General features: G+C 37.0%; 1 long non-coding RNA gene across 4 annotated transcripts in view; it reads right to left on the bottom strand.

Moving 5' to 3' along the window:
- Positions 1 to 15,631, bottom strand: part of LOC116241965 (uncharacterized) — a 343,284-nt gene that overhangs the window by 287,317 nt on the left and 40,336 nt on the right. For all 4 annotated transcript variants that reach the window (XR_016458826.1, XR_016458829.1, XR_016458827.1 and 1 more), the window contains one exon: positions 4,668 to 4,958. This is a non-coding gene — a long non-coding RNA (uncharacterized LOC116241965). The remainder of the gene's footprint in view (positions 1 to 4,667; positions 4,959 to 15,631) is intronic.

Below are 15,631 nucleotides of genomic sequence, written 5' to 3'. Positions count from 1 at the left end.
TGATGGATAAATTAACACGTTTTAGCAAAAACAAGATTTATTTCTACTATTAAAATAACTTAGTTCATTTTAGATCTGATATATCACCAAAAGTGCACCATTCTTTGTATTCTATGCCAGGTTTATTTCTACCCCTTTTTATGGTTATACATCACCTGAGATTTTCTGAATATCCTCTGATCATTATCTTGCCAGTCTAGGGTTTTTAAAAAGTCTACATCACTGTACTTTTTCAACTAGTTTATACATCTTAAAATAAATCCAACTCCCCTAAATACAGCCTTCTAGCTTAAGAATTTGGCAAAGATACTTCTCTAAATTTACCCGTTCACCACTTTTGGAGATAGATTTGATTTCTTAGATCAGGTCACAGTCATAAGCAGTTACAAATCATATTATTACCTTACAATTTTAAGTCCAGTGTATTACTTATGTAGTCTAATACCTTGTCATTTAAATGCAGGAATAAAATGAAAAATTATAACCACATTACTAAAGTGTGTCTGGATTCCAAAACACGAAAAAGGAAAACAGCTGTAACAAATAAAAATATAACTATGGAAGTCAGCAGTTTACCTCCTCGCACTTCAAGGCCTGATGGCCTTCAGGGTGATACATCCCAACGTGCCCTGCCTAGCTGCCCTACCATTAGCCACCAGTAAAATGAAGCTTTTAGGACAAAAAAGAGTCAGTTTCCTAGTGTCCACCTTAAGTCATTGTAGGACTGACCTTGACTCCTTTATTATTCACCATCCACTCTATACTTGCTTCTAGAAAACAGTTTTCAGCCCCTTCCGGGCTTTTTCTCATGCTGAGAATAGCCATCACACTCCATTTCCCACAGCCTAATTTCAAGTTAGGACAGAAGAAGTGTCCCCATAAAATTGTGACTGATTTTGTTTGCTGCAATTTGATTCAATATTAAAGAATCTTTTAGATAAGCTCTTTTATCCACAGCCTTATACAAGTATCTATCTTAGTACTGACTAAAAACAGAATAATAAATGTCCAGTGCTCAAAATCTACATGTTTTTGTGAAACATATGTATGGAATATGCTAGAAACCCAGAAAAACAGATTTTTTCCTCTAGCTTCATACTATTGCACTTTTGACTATAAAAGAAGTGTTTTTAAGAGTTCAATATCCTCTCCCTCTCAGTAAACATACATATGACATTCTGATCTTGATTTATACATTAGTATTGAAAATTTTTGTATTTATTATGCTACAAAAAGAGAAGATGTACAGGACTTCTAAATGGTAACAGCTTAAATGCCATTAGCTAAAACGAAACGGTTACACAGAATCACCACGGTTGGAAAAGACCTCCAAGATCATCTTTCCCACAGTCTCTTTTTGATGTAAGTACCTAAACATTCCTCGCTTTTTAGCATTTTCCCAGTACTGTCACCCTTCATTCTGAGAATGGATTGAATGTATTTGCTCAAAAATTTACTACTTCAGGGAACAGGAGCGTTTTCTTAAACTATCAAAAACCACATGCATAAAAAAACAAATACAGTAACTCATATGAGCAGTCACAACTGTCATCCAACCTCATTGTTTTCTTTGTAACAGTACAAAAAGTAGGATTTTTTTTGGCTATGTAAAGTAGAAAATAAACGTATAAAGGTATTTATATCCTCTTCATGTAGGTGTTCTATTTGGAAACACTAGGTTTTGAAATAATAGGCCTTTCTTCAGAAGGAAGATGTTTTACTAAGTTTTTCTTAGGACTTTCCTCAGTTCTTCAATGGAACATCACTGGATGTTACTGATTATTCAGGTGCTGAGGTTGTATCTTCCACCTAAGAACATTCTTAAGTGTTTGTTTCCAGAAGAGCTCTATTTTACTATAATTTCCACTAGCCTTAGGAGAATCTATTTTCCTACATGTTAGCATTTTTGATTTGTAGCCAGGTTATCAAACTTACTTCTTTCTCCTAAGAGGAAAAATAGGGCTGGATGACAACAAGAAGACTCCTGGTCCTCTCTGCACTTCTCAGTAGCACCATAGTACAGTTTGTGTAGGATTAGATACTGCAATTATATTATTGATCTTCAATAAGGAACATGTAAGCTCCCAGATTAGATAAATAAGTTAAATCAGACTTCCTCCCTTTCTACCCAGTATTTCCCCTCTCTCTTCCCCAGATCTAAAATAGTGACTTTGATATCACCCAAATGAACGTCAGACCACTTGTAAAGAAGGAAATATTCCACTCCTCTATAGACGTAGACAAAAAAGAATGTTCATAAAAATAAGATCTCAGGGAATGTAGGGGGAGGTCAGTAATGCTATTTCTGTTAATAAATGAAAATAGTCAGCCACAGTGTTAGTAGATATATTACGTGTGACAGCACTGCATATTCTATAGATGATAAAGTTGCATAGATCTGGGGTTTATCTTCCCCTGCCCCCTGCTTTAATTAGAATCCTGCTGCCCTACAGAGCTTTTAGCAGCAGAAACACTTCAAAAAATTGTATTTTCAGAATATCATCAGATTCTTCAATTCTGAGACTTCATTGTGAAGTTACTGCTTTTTCAGTGATATTAGCCCATTTTTGTACTTGTGTAATCAGCTAGTAGTAGTAGTAAATGACAAATATCCCATTGAATGCATCAAATAATTTTAGATTCCCTTCTTAGGAAATACAGCTTCAGTTCCAAATGACAACACAACATCAGCATAAGTTAGCTAGAAAATTATCAAAGTCGCATTTTTAATATAGCAAGAATTATCAGCTAAGTCAATATCCAGAGCTTGAAAAAGTTTAGCAAGAGTCACAGAACAAGCAGCAGCTTTTATTTTCTTCCCCTCTGTCCCTGTTAGCTACTCCAAATGTCCTCACTGCCTAGACTTCAGCACATGGTACATTCAATACACTTTTGATGAATTTCTGTAGAGGTCCAGTTTTTAATGCTCCGGTATTGTCAAATATTTGTGCTTCTAAGAAAACCAAGTTTATAATGTGGGGGAGGCTGCATAATTCTGGCACATGCAGTTGTGCAGATGTTATTCCTTAAGGAAGACTATCTTGATTGCCTCTGTGAATAATGGCTACAAGATGGCAAGGAGCCAACAGTTCTCTTATAGCAGAAGGTATAAAACCACTTTCCTACTGAAAGAAGGCCCCCAGTAGGATAATATATTATTACGCATGATTCAAATTACAGGATCTGCAGCAGGGGAGCTAGTGGCTGAATCAGGACAGCCGCACACAGAATACTGATGATGGGATGATGGAATGCATCACGCATTGAAAAAGCCATAGTTTAGTGTTTAAATCTTCTGTATTTTCAAAGTCACTGCAAGGATCGATATATAACTGAAGCTCCATAAACAAATTGTACGTTATTGTGTGCATAGAGGGGAAAGTCATCATACAGTAACAAAAATTCTATTTAAGAATACTCCTTGAAATAAAATTTTGTTTTACCAGAAACTGTTGACCTTTTGATGCCCGCTAGCGACAGATAGAACATTAATTTAATAACACAATATTGAATTTGTCTTCTATCTGATGCTGTTTCAGCTATCAGAATACTGTAGAGCAGAAACTTGCCTCATTAGACTATGCGGTCTGAAATTTCTGCATTCCACAGTACTCTGGGCTGTTTTTAAATTGTTCGCACAACAAATTACTTTACCCACAAAGAACTAAATCCAAATGTTCAACACAATGTTGGCTTGCCCAAACATTTTCCATTTATAATTGAACACATCTCAAGAAAATCTGCATGTTTATTATAAAAAACAAGCCTATTCCCTAATACGAAAAGCTGGCTAGAGAATAGTTTTTCAAGCTAAGATGTAATCTTTTCTGTGCAGATTAAGCACATCCTAAGTATAAAGAGAAATAGCTAAACAAAAATTCTATATTTCGCTTTTCTGCTACATAGCCTGAAGCAGTATGCAAGCTCTCCCTTGACTTCCTTTCATACTGGCTCTTGTATTCAGTTATTCTGGTAAATGGATGCAAATCAGGTGCATTGTGTTGAGGTGGAAGGAAGGGGGTGAAATTTGTTCAGAAATGATCTCAGTTCTATTCATTAATAAAATGACATCTTGGCTGAAAGTGGTGAAGAATGAAATATAACAGTACTGAACTTCACTCAGTTGTAACAGACGCATGTAAGAGCCTTTAGAGAAAGCCAAATATGTAAAACAGCCACAACGAAATGAATTCTGAAGCATTAGAATAAGTACTTAGATCGTGATGGCAGCTAAAGATGCAAACTCAATGCTGCAGCAACACCCGTTTTACCTTCCAAGATGGTTAAAGGTAATCTCATACTAAAAATGGAGGAGGCAGTACCACACTAGGTAAGAACTACAAGAAAACAAATATACATGAAAGTAAAATATATGCACAGTATTAACAGTAAAAGACTATTTTAAAGTTTTTATGGGGCCAACAGAAAAAAAAAAAAAAAAAAGGAACAATGCCCATGGTTACCTGCAGAAACAGCACACAGTTTAAAAAAAAAAAAAAATCAGGAAAAGTGTAGCCACCGTTTTGCATAGCGATTCAAATTATGCTGGCAGAATAATTAATGGAGGACCTAATCTCTGTGAGGGGAAAAAAAAAAAAAAGAAAGAAAAGAAAAAAAGGATACGTTAAACAAAGTTCATTACTGCATGATGTAAATGAGTTTCTCACCAGTGATGTCACTGATTGGCTGGGATGTAGAGCTGGTTTCGAACAGTGCAGCATGGCCGGATTGGCTGCTAGCTCTTCTGGTTACTGCCTGCTTGGGCAGCGGTCGAACCAGACACTTTCTGTCTCTCTTGTTGTCGTTTGAAGCAAATCTTGTTCAGCCCAGCTGTGTCTCCATAGTAGTGGCACCCTAAGAGAGTCTCCCTCCTGCTTCCCACAGCTCATCTGTAAGGCGGTCGCTGCTGTGAAATACCAGCCTTTGGCACGGAGCCCAGACTGCGTTGTTAGATCCGTCTATAATACAGAAAAGAATTTTTTTAAAGCAGTTCTTTCACCGAATTACATCCTAAGAAGGATTAATAAGCACTAAATTGCAACTGATTTAGGGACCTTTAAATTATATAGCTAGCACGCTTTCTGAAATAAAACATTATCTGACCTGCAATAATACATCATCATTGGTTAAAAATTAAAAATTAAAAAAAAAAGAAAAAAAGGAAAAAAAAAAAAAAAAACAGAACAGGAAAGGATGAAAGAAAGGAAGGAAAAGAAGCAACAACTTCTTTGTTTACCTTGATTACAAAAAAAAAATTCTTCATTTTTTTTCCCCTAGAACGGTAACTGATATCTCGGTGCTACGGAAGAATATTTTAAACTATCACCAGTTTTCTACTTACATCCAAGGCATTATTTTCAGGTTAAGACAAGGGATCTTAATTAGCATTCTCTTTAACTATGCAAACTGAGACAGGGCATGAAAGAAAAATGCCGTATGGAAGAGAGAGAGAGAGATGGAGAGAGAGAGGAAAAAAAAAAAAAATCTGTGCAGCTTTTACAGTTCAGCTGTCTGACCCCCTGCAAAAAGAATGCAGTCATATCAACTTTGCCAGACAATGGAGTACCTACAGGCTTTCCTCTAGACAAGTCCTTTATAACCAGTCAGTATTATGTGCTGCAGACAGTGGCCAATCGCTAAGCTGCTTTCTGCAGCAGTGACACAATAGGTGCACTGGCCACACTGTCCTCCTAGCCTCTGACAGCAGTTCAGGTTCATTTTTCCTATGCTGGAATACACATATGTCTTTAATGTTCCCACTGTATAGAAAAAATATCAAGAGAAGCTCGCTTTGTTTTCCTATAATTACATCAGCCTAATTACTGCAGCCAAGCCGCAGTGCCACTGCTCAGAGCGGCGCATAGGCATGCACGTCATATAAATATGCATGAGCACGCCTGCTTATTTAAATACAAAAATGCATCAATTGCTGGTGGTGCCTTTTTGTTTTTGTTTTCTGCACATCATTCCCCTCTTCCAACACCCATTCCCGATAAACCAGATGAGTTAAGCATGACTCGTAAAGACGGTCACCATTTTCTCCTTTTATTTATCTCAACTTTCATTCATTTAGGTTTAATTGCCGGCATTCAGTAGAAAATTAAAAAAAAAAAAATCAAATGCAGATGAGTCTCTGTTAGTAAGGGGAAGGGTTATTGCAGACCTACGGCATTTTTCTCCCTTGTCACTAAACATCAGAGTGAGCGCCTGTAAATGAATCTGCACGCACTCCATCACAGCCACGCATCAGATGCCCGGTTCTTATTAAAAGCCCGATGATCCCCCAGCATGTGCACGCATCCAGTCTGCGTGTTTGGGTATTCTGTAATTACAGCATCTCTTGTAACAGTACCTGAGTCTGCTCATATAGCCAAAAGATTAAATCATCACCATTCACGTATTAGACAGATGTAATTGGGCACATTCTATAGCGGGAATCGCCATGCTAATTTTTGTGATTTTATGCATGGGATTTACATATTCATGAAGAGAATAGCTGTTATGACCACCGACAGAGCAACACGAAAAGAAAGACACCATTCTTCAGCAGACAGTATACAAAACCTAGGGGAAAAGACGCAGCATATGGCGACAAGGAGAAGGTGTTTGGCTTTCGAGGGTAATTTTATTTCCTATTTATAAATTCTGGGTAGAGAGCTTACAAAAACACATATGCATTCTGAACACGAAGGCAAGGTAAATTTGTGTTATTAACAATCTTCTGCTTGTAGTTGAAATAAAATCATTTTACAGTTGGCGCCCCATCTTCTGCAAGTTTCGTCTTTGGACTGTTTTCAGTCGATGGATACGTAGGACATATTCATCCAGGAACGCACAACAATACTAATGAATCCAAAAGGAACAGAACTTCTGTCTGCTACCGAAAAATCATGATTTCACATTTTAATACCTGCCCTGAAGTGTGGGTATCTACCTTTCCCAGGAAAGCTGCTGTTTTCTGATACCATCGGTATTTTCATTCCCAATGGTACATTTTCCAAATATGACAGAATATATCCCGTTCAGAGTGACTTTCAGGTTTCATTGTTTTCTATATGAAAAAAAACAAAAACAAAAACAAACAAACAAAAAAACAACACCAGAGGAAAGGTAATTGAGACTGTATCGTAAGTGATGTTTCTAACAATTTCCTCAGATTAAACACATTACACTTACTGTAACCTTCTCCCTTTTGTGTCTTTAGCATAATTATTTTTAAATTTTTGTTTATCCCTCTGGTGTCTGCCACTCTACAGCCCATGTTTCCTTATAAAAGCTAGATTATGTTACCTACAGATGTGTGGTTTTCCCTTGATTTCCCTAAATTTTATAAAGGTAAGACTATAGGTAGCAAGGTTCAAATGTTTCATTTTCCAATGCAAAATGAAAAATTTTAATGCCATAGCCATATGTTTGACAGCCTTGCTGTGTATCAGTTTTCACAAAACACTATACAATGCTACCACAAAAGAACAAAAAAGAGCTTTTATTTTTCCTTTATCATTGGATATTACACATTTGTTTCAATCGAAGTTATTCATTTCAGTCATGGTATTAAACTCCCAAATAACATTTTTAATGAAAGAAATCACATCGAATTTTATATGATACAAAATACAATTTTAATATGTATTCAACATGTTTATAAAATATTTTTTTTCAAACGTAAATAGATAGATTGGACACACTGAAAAGAAAATCACAAGAAACGAAGAAAATGCCTTTCTCCAAAGCAGATTTTTCCAAAAAGTAAGAGTAAAAAAATTGGTAAATCCATTCATATTAACTAAAGCATATTTCTGCAACCAGATCGCTGTTACTGTTGCAGTCAAAATAATAAGCTGTCAAATACCTGCTTTGTATTTGCCTCTGTCTAAAATTCAAACTCCAGCGACTCCAAATCTGCCAGCTAATTATTAAATTTCTCACTTCAGCTTAAATAACTGACTTAGGACTTCATATTGTATAAAAATAAGCATCATTACAAAAATAGAGCCCTTAAGACAGCAGAATAGTAATACAATTTTTAAGGTTTGAACCTCATAAAATCCGTAGCTTCAAGTATTCAAGATCTCCACTCAGAATGTCAAGTACATTAGTGCTAATTTGAAGCTTTTGCAACAAGATAATGTCTGAAATCCTCAAGTATTCATGGAGGAATTTGAATCAGTGCTTTGCTTAAAGAAAATAAGTAAGTTTTTACTGGGAAAACAAAAATAGCTCATTTCTTCTGGGGGGGACAGATTTCAAGCAGTGCATTGAACTAAATAAATACTTCTAGATATGAACAGATTTTTCTCTTATTTTATGAACTACATTCTACTGCATTTTTTCTTTAACTCATCCCATCAAAGAAAGTATGTATTACAATAGCCTACATTAATTCTTTTCAGGAAAAAAAAAATAAAATCAGGTTGGCTATACTGAGCATCAAATGAAATGTACGATAGCTTAAAAATACATCTACATTTAGAATAACGTTTCTACTTCCAGGACTGTGTCACATATCACATAATGTAGAATGGTTTTCTACACCCTTATTTAATTGGCATTGCTGTTTTCTTTACAAGTGATCATACTTTGTTCTGTATTTTTCTAACAGATAACACTGAAGCCTTAGTCCCTCAAATTCTCATAAATTCCCAGAATACATTACGTTACATCAAAAGCATTAGTTATGATGATATTTGGCACACATGCTTGGTCCATCTTCAGCTTCTGAATTATTATCTGAATTTTCAAACAACACACTGGGCTTTGGCATTCATATTTAAACTCTGGACCTTCTGTAAGTTTCATGTCACAAAATTACATCTCAGCTGAAATTTAAGATCCTAAGCAAGTCATCTGACTTTCAGATGTTTCGGAGACCTGCAGCTCAGTTATACACAACAGAAGTTCCTGTTAACTATACTACCTTAATGCAATACAGATGCCAAACACTCTGTTTTTGTAAAGAACCTAGTGCAAATATTGACCCGACCTTTTCTATTTTAGTAATTCTCATGAACCCAAATGCTCTGACGATGAAGCAGAACTTCCTAGGTTTGGATTTGTAACCTTCCATGGAGAAGCAGCAATGGTTTAAGAGAGCAAAATGATAGCATCCAATATTACTGCTTAAATTTGTGGCAACATAAGACTAGCATGTGGGCTGACATAAAGCAGATGTGTAAATAAAGTTGCAATAAGTGAAGTTTAGTTATCAGTGGCGCTAATCTCATGAGACGTACTGAAAACTTGGAAATTCACAGCCCAGCACCTGACTGCCTTGGTTGTGAACTATCAAGATATAACAGTATTACCAAAGACACAATAAAATTTACTGAAGCACTTCCACCCCTATATGTTACATGAAGGCAGCAAGCCACATAACCCTACAAGAGAACAGTGAGATAACGGAGTATTTTCTCTCTTTCAAAATTCAGATCTTCTTGGAAATTTTGCTGACTACAGACCCATTAAAGTCTACAATTTAGAAGACATGATTAAAAAAAGCAGGTAAGGATGAATTATTTTGTAGTAAAATAACAACTTATTCACATACATAATATTACATACATTCTTTGGGGATTTTTTGTGTAATAGTTGCCCTTAGAATAGAAAGGTTGCCCTTTAGAATATTACTGAGGAGTTACATTTAAGAATTTTTTTAAATGAACTAGTTTTAAGAATATATAAAATATATTTGGCCAAAATCTGTCACTTAAAAGCATGTCCAGTTCTACTAATAAACATATCTTCATTTATCCCTTGCAGAACCTTATCTAAGAGTTATTTTCACCTTTGTTTCCATTTCAGTTGCGTCTCAGAATTCATCCCATTTTCAGGCTCAACATAGTCTTCCTAATGAGGAAAAATGATTGATACACTTTTGACAGTAATTACTAATTAAACTGATTGTACAGGCATGTAAACATAAGATAAAGCATCTATTTCTCTGCAGTAACTACAGTGCTGTAAGCATTTTTACCTTGCAGTACACCATCATAAACCTAATTTCATTTACCTGTTTCTCATTTATTTAGGAACAAGATACTTTGGGCAAATTTGCATGGGCTGTTAACCACGTGTGCTTGACCTGGTGTGTGTTCACAGGCTATTATTAACTGTTGCTGTGACTGAGCTGACTGCACTTAATTGCTGCCTTACCACTTCTTCTTTTTCTTGTATATGCATTGAATCTCTTTGTTTCCAGTTGCAATTTTTGATGCCTTGATACAAGTACAAAACCTACCACAAACCAAATGATGGAACATGGTTTTATCTCAAAATAAAGTGGGTCTAGCTAAAGACTGACAAGTCCTATGATATGTTGAGTGTTCAAATTCCTTGGACACAGAGACAAGGATGGTAATTTTCAGCTTCCTCAACCTTCTTATTTATGATCATAGAATACCTTAGGTTGAGGGAACCTTATATACAATCCAGCCCCAACCTCTGCTGTGGTCAGGGCTGCCTCCCACCAGCTCAGGCTGCCCAAGGCCTCATCCAACCTGGTGTTGTGCACCTCCAGGGACGGGGCACCCACAACCTTTAGAAGAAGTGCCATTGCGGAGAAGAGGACTGAATAAGCAGCAAGAATGTTTGTCGCATTCAAAATAAGCATCTGGAACACACTTGGAATTTCTGAAGCCCTAACCCCAGAATTGGAATAGAACAAGAGAGTCTACTTTTAATTGAGCCCATTATTTGGTACTATTTCAGCACAATATGCAGCCAGCAACCACAAGGGAAGCCTGTGCTACCCAACTATAATTCTGTTCATCTGTCATCTGTTCTCTAACCTCAGGTTACCTCTCACACAGAAAAAAAAAAAAAAAAAATAGAAATCATTGTGTTTGAAAGAAAAAGCAAAGTCAAAAAGTCCTCTAAGCACAAGATGTCTAAATACTAACTACAAGATGTCAGGAGCAGGATGACAGTCCCCACAGCCCACAGGCGAAATCTCTCAGGGAGGCAGTGTCAGCGCAGGCGGCTGTGTGCCTCTGATGAAAGCAGCTTGGCAGCTAAGGACTGACAATGATGGGTACCTCTGCCATCTTGTTACACAGGAAAGTTCTACCTAAAGCATAGAAAACCTCCATCCGCTGGTAAATAACACACATTGCATCTCATAAACTAGCAGTCAGGGCAGGATTTTAGCACTTAGCACCCTGCACTGGAGCCTTTGGAGCCGGCTGTGTCTAGCACATGACAGCCTCACCTCATGCTGCAGCCGTGCAGCACTCTGAGCGACGGGGCACCCACTCCTGGGACACACACAGAGCAGTTTGTCTGTGTGAAGCCTTGCTGTGAAGTAAGCACTGTTTTTGGCTTTTCATCCCAACTTTCTCAACAGAGCGCTTCAGTTTTCCAACACGAATTCTCAGTCATCTTTCAAGACAAAGCATGTGAGAAGAGCATTTAGCATTTAGAGTCCAGTAGGTGGCTTTCTTCTCTGTGCAAACAACAACAATAACAACAAACAACAACCCCACACATTCCAGCTACTACCTTGCACCTACAAAGCTGGAGACATGAGAAGAAACACTCCTATGAGAATTGCTCAAACCACACTCTGACTTCCCCAGGAAGCCCCTGCAGTGCTCAGTAAGGGCCTGAAGGATGCAGAGAGAAGTAATACTACTGGGCCCACAGCTGACCAAGAGCATGACCTGAGTGAAGAGCAGGAAGAGAACAATGGAATTCAGACAGTATGGAAATGATGCAAGAAAGGGTATTTGGAGAAACAGTTTTCACTATCAGCTGCTGTTCTACCCCATCTGGGCACTGGCAGTTAACATGACTGCACTACAGCCTTTTGAACTCCTCCCCACAGGCAGGCTACTGGGGAAAGGAATGATTCCTGTAATGCCTATTTTAACTGGCAAAGGACAAAAAAGACTGATCAATTCAGCCACAGACATGTAACCAGGAGAATATCCAGATGAAGATATCTAAACACTTCCTCTGTATAACGAAGAAAACTTGAGTACCGTTTACATTAGATCTTTTCCCTTTGCATAATTCCCAGGAAGCAGAGCCAAACATCAATCAAAGAACCCTATGTATTACTTTAATAGCTAGGATTAATAAATTACAGGTTTCCTGGTATAAATATGTGTGCATTCAGAGTAAGCTGCTGTTTGAAATGTATTGATAATTGTGAAAAGATTTGGACTATTCCCAAGTCAAACTGTGCACTCAACACAGTAGCAACCTTCCCTGCGACGTTCACTGCCGCAGCCTGTATCATAGCGTGCTCCTTGATTTAACACACCTACGTGATGCTGAAATCCATTGACCAACTTGTTTCATAACATTCCCTGGATTTAATGCAGGAGGCATGGGACATAAATGCACCCCTACCAGAAGAGGGATGTTGAGCTTCAATATGCAGCGCCTGTGCCAGCTCTTCTTGTGAGTGGGCTTCTCTACACAGGCAAAGGAAATCCCTGATCCACAGGCACATGGCTGCATTCACCTTTGTCTCCAGACAGAAAAGGTGAAGTCTTGCTGCAGAGCTAGGAGTCTGCTTTGTTAGAGGTTATGGACCAAACAACAGGTGCTGTGAAATTCAGGGTTCTCTGCAAATCCCCACAACTCTTCAGAGGGTTTGGTTTGTGTTTTTTTTTTAATTTCTTTATTTTAACTGAAAGTAAAGAGGAACACACATGACAAGTGTTAACCTTGCATTTCTTGCTTTCCTAAAGGACTAGCTAGAAAAGGGAAGCTGTCACAATCAGATTAGTTATACAAAAGGATGACCAATCACCTGAGGTATTATCAATAGTTGACACATTGAAGCATGGTCAACGTGCAAAGCCCTTGATGAACAGCGTTATCAGAAACTGACTCTGTACCTTGGAGATTGCCTGAGAAACCCAAATCTGTGCCTGTGATCAGTAACGGTCTGCTCTGGGGGCAAAAATATATGTCTACTCATTGGTGCCACTTACAGCTGACAGTAGCCTGCCTGAAGAGACACTGAACCAGCTTGCAAGTGGTGGCATACTTCAAAAGTAATTTCCAATCTAGTCATTTCTGAGGATCAGTAACTTGTCTTAAGAATGAATAAAGCCAAGGGAGATTGAAATAAGATGTGCAGAGGGACTATAATATGGCCAGCATGAATCATTTTGAGACAAAGCTGCTTTCTTCATTCTGACTGATGTAACAGCTTTTATGCAAAAGAAAAGCTAAGTGCTCAAACAAACACTGAGAAAACAGTGAAAATTTTCCTCCATACATTACTCTATTCTTGTTTTGCCAGAAAAGCTTTGGTAGTTTATGTAGGAGTCCGGAAAAAAAAAAAAAAAAAAAAGTTAATTATATAAATAATTTATCTTAATGTATTCGTTGAGCATTAAATCAGTATAAATGCAATTATCTTCAAAATACTCATGAAAAGTATGGCTGTTACCTCTCTAATTTGAAATACTGGACTTTAATCCCAGAGATACAAAGCTGATAAAGGTAAGAACTGGAAATGAAATGCTCATCTCCTAAATTCCCCTATTGGTGAATAGATATAATGGGAAAAAGGAGGAATCAGCATAACTTACAGTATATGAGAATTAAATAAATAAAATTTAACAGTGCAATTTGGTGTTACTCAGACTTAAAGCACTTTAAATTTTGATTGATTTTCATTATGCTTGTATAAAATACAATGTACAAGAAACATATGTTGTGTATATAAAAACAAAAAGGAAGATGTTAATTTACTTTCAGGAAGTAAGTACCAGCAAGAATGCAAAGCAGCAAAATTTGAGTGGGCACATAATCTAAATCCCCAAGCCCATATGCATCCATACAACTCCTGTATCAAGCTGGCATAACATTAATTCTGCAATCTGGCCGCTTTTTTTTCTTAGAAAATCAAAAGCTATAGAATGCAGCCTAAAGTTACATATGACACTAACAGGTTTGGTTGTTAGTTTCTGTTTGTTTGTCTAACAGGTTACGTCTAACAGGTTACATTTGGCTTTTGTGTGTGTGTGTGTGCTTGTTTTTTCATAACTGAAGTTACTAGCTCATTTTATAACTTAAGTTAAAAAAGGCAAGAATCTTGTTTGCAAAATTACCAGTAGCCACATTCTTGTTAAGTATCGACATCAATTTTAATTTAATGTCTCCTGTATGAGTGATGATGTGCTTCATACCAACAACACCAAATTTTTTTGGTTACATATTATTGTAGACATGGATGCTTATTATCACAGAAAGTTAATGAGACTAATGATTTAGTAAGATTCAAAAAAAATGTCAGGATGTGAATTTTGCAAATGCCTAGAACTATGGTAACTCCACAAACTTGTGAAACAGCTCAAACAAGTGAACCATCTGGAAATAAGTAAAACTGTGTGTGAAAGAAGAACTAATCCTACAGTCTATAAAATTCCTTCTTCTTTTCAACGAACAACATTTGAAGCATAATACAAGAACAGATAGATAGCTATTCTATCACAAACAGTAGAGAAACATTCACGACACCATTAGCTTTCGTGGCCACATCTCTATAAAATATATCTTCCCATACTAAAGGAAAGGACTTGCATACCACAAGGCCTTCCATAACCAAATAGATCAGATCACTTGGGACACAATGCCTGTGTTAACTCTTCCCCTGCTTCATTGTTTTGTTTCAATAAAGACCTCTTAGCCCTCTCCTTGAAACCAGATTTGGGAGATAGCTGAAGGAAGTGAAAGATACACGCTCAAGGCACCATTCCGGGATTTTGCTGTGGGATTCCTATTACTATCAATGCGAGTTGTTTAAGGATTTAGCTATACAATGCTATGAAAACATACATCTTAGTGTTGCTAGAAGGACATAACTACTCTGAATTTGACTTTGTCCCTATACTTCCAACCAGTGAGGTTAATAAGAGGTTGAAAGAGAAGCAGTGGCAGAATAAAGGTTCTAATACAATGGCAATGCTATCTTAGCCTGCTGGGCATTCAAGTCTATTTGACGTACCACTTAATGCCATTACTCTACAGCAGGCATAGAATTATTTGCTTATGCAATTTCAGTGTCAGCCCTCCCAGAACATTCAAGTGAGCAAAAATGCCAGATAATTTAACATAGTTGGCTTTAGTTCCATTTTCCACTACGGAAAACTTTCAGGTTTTTCTAACTCCTTGGACAAAAAAAAAAAAAAAATGAAGAACGTCGTAAAGGCTCACAAAATTCAGGAACTAGTTCATGTTACTTATGTTCTTCTCAACACTTCATGATTTAGCTTTAAGTTAAGCCTTTGATATGACTATGAAATAATATGTGAGTTTTTGTGCTCAAAAATTTAGTGCTTTGCGTTGCAACGTAGTTTTAGAAAGAAAATAATCAAAAAGGAGCAGTCTTCAAAATATGCAAGAAATAGTTTGCATTAATCATTCTGTCAGTAGTAGGAAAAAAAAGGGAAAGGAACAGCACAAATCCATACAGCAATAAGGATGAAATTAACACTATGCTTTGAATGCTCAGGATGACAGGTATCAAGAGAAACTTAATAAGAGTTATTAGCAGAAATTCCATGCTGTTGAGATGCTATCAAGATTTATTGTTGAGAAATAAAACCTTCTAGGCAAGACAATGTCCTAACCTGCCTCATAGTGTTGGGAAAACATGGAATTTCATAGCTCT

Source organism: Phasianus colchicus, chromosome 1 (assembly GCF_987193195.1).
Source record: "Phasianus colchicus chromosome 1, bPhaCol1.hap1.1, whole genome shotgun sequence".
In the NCBI taxonomy this organism is placed as follows: Eukaryota; Metazoa; Chordata; class Aves; order Galliformes; family Phasianidae; genus Phasianus; species Phasianus colchicus.
The sequence above is the reverse complement of the archived record's forward strand: the minus strand, read 5'-3'. Positions and strand labels throughout refer to the sequence as shown.